Genomic DNA, 2,147 nt, shown 5'->3' with positions numbered 1-2,147 from the left:
TCTCAACCTGCAGTACAATTGATTTTTACGTGTATGTGACCGCTTTTCATACTTTGTAGGGCCCCTTGCTTTCAGGCAGCCACATTCAGATTTCGAAGGTATTGTTTATCACTTTTTACTGACTAGAGTGTTGTCAGGTTCTTATATGAATTAATTTTGAATTTTGCCTTGGTGGCGGCCGAAGCCTACTCTTATAGAGTTTAGAACCACCAAGAGAGCTTAAAGTGCGCAGCTTGCACATGGGACCTCCGAGATTTTTTTCCCTTTCGAGAAAGCCAAAAGTTCGGTCACTGTTACCCTAAGATGAGGGATGTGTGGCTGAAAGACAGTAGTAAGAAGGAGCAAGGAGAAAGTACTTGTAGAAATAGTAAGGAGCAAAGGAATGAGGAGCCCACTGGCCGGGGGTGGGCCGGGTTAGAGCGAGAAAGTGGAGATGAAAGCAGACGACAGACCATGTCTAGAGAAAAGGAAAGGAGGTGAATAGACAACATTTTAGAGAAAAAAATGGAATGTTTCCGTCGCTGTTAGGCTTCAAACCTGGAACCTGTTGAATGTAAAGTGAACGCGTACCTCTAGACCACGAGAGCCCCGTATGTTTGGTTCTGATTGTTCCCAGGGATGTTTTTAAAACCCATACACAATACACACATGTACATGATATTGTGTTTCTATGTTCTGTGAAATGACCCCAAGTAGAAATTCGTGAGCCAGTGTGTTTTTATTGGTTTGGTTGTCTTTTGTTTCTGTTTCTGTTTTCTTTTTTTTTTCTCTCTTTATTTCTACACTACTGATACACACACGTACATGTATAATGTATGCCTCACAAAACGACTTCCATCATAAATCCATGTGCATGTTTGTTCATTTGTTTGTTTGTTTGGTGTTTTTGTTTTCATCTTATTTTTGCTTAATGATACACACACGTACATCTGTGCTTCATAAATTAATGACTCCCTTTAAAATTCGTGTGCGTGTTTTTTAGTTTATTTGTCAGTTTGTTTGGTGATTTATTAAAATTGTATTAAAATTTGTACTTTGTCGAAACACACTACCCACCAGAAGAAGAAGAAGAAGAAGAAGAAGAAGAAGAAGAAGAAGAAGAAGAAGAAGAAGAAGAAGAAGAAGAAGAAGAAGAAGAAGAAGACACCACTTTGTTGTAGCATCCTTGTAAGCCCTGTTCTGCTTGCCGGGGAAAATGGAAAGGCGAGGCACTGACTCAATTACCATGGCACTTGCCAGCAACAGACTGAGAATGGGATGGGGAAGGGGAGTTAGCGATCGGGAGTGGGGCTTAGGGGAAGGGGATGCCCAGCACGCGAGACGCTCACGTCTGTGAGGCATTGTACTGTGTTGGAGACTACACTGTGTAGGCCCTACATGACCTTCTAAAGCCTGGTGTGTCGATATAGGCTACTTGGCGGGCATGCGGACTTAATAGCTAACTAATGTGTTGACCGTTAACGCGGCTTTTTCCCCCCATTTATATTCGTGTGCTTCACCAGGCACCGAGGAAGCATGTTGATAAAGCAGAGTGGGCCAAAAAAGTCGATGTAAGAGAAATTGTAGTAAAGATATTGAAGGAACAATTTTGTAATTGAAAAAATGTCGATATGTCAAAATGTTGATAAATTGGATGTCGATATATAAATGGATTATACTGTATATATTATGTGTGTATGTGTGTGTGTATGAGGCATTATCGTTGTGAAATCAGGCACTCGTCAAAAAAATGAAATCAAAGAAACTGGACCTTTTCCACCTGTTAGGCAATTTTTATCGATTTTTTTTTCGGGGGGGGGGGGACAACACTCTGTTATATCCTTTTAAAAAGATATTACGGTGTGGAAATTACTTTTTTTTTAAACATTGATTATAACGGGACAAAAAGTGTAAATTTTTTTAGTTTCCTGGTCCTCTCAAGTTATTGAAGTGACCAAACTATACCTCCAAAAATTGACGAGTGCCTGATTCCACTGCGTCACGACACGCATGCACACACACACACACACGCACACACACACACACACACACACACACACACACACACACACACACTCTCTCTCTCTCTCTCTCTCTCGCGATACACACCAACGCAAGACAGAGAAACACAAGAGATCAGACCAGGAATACTTCAATAACAAATCCCA

The sequence above is a fragment of the Aplysia californica genome, unplaced genomic scaffold, assembly GCF_000002075.1.
Source record: "Aplysia californica isolate F4 #8 unplaced genomic scaffold, AplCal3.0 scaffold00095, whole genome shotgun sequence".
NCBI lineage: Eukaryota > Metazoa > Mollusca > Gastropoda > Aplysiida > Aplysiidae > Aplysia > Aplysia californica.
The sequence above is the reverse complement of the archived record's forward strand: the minus strand, read 5'-3'. Positions refer to the sequence as shown.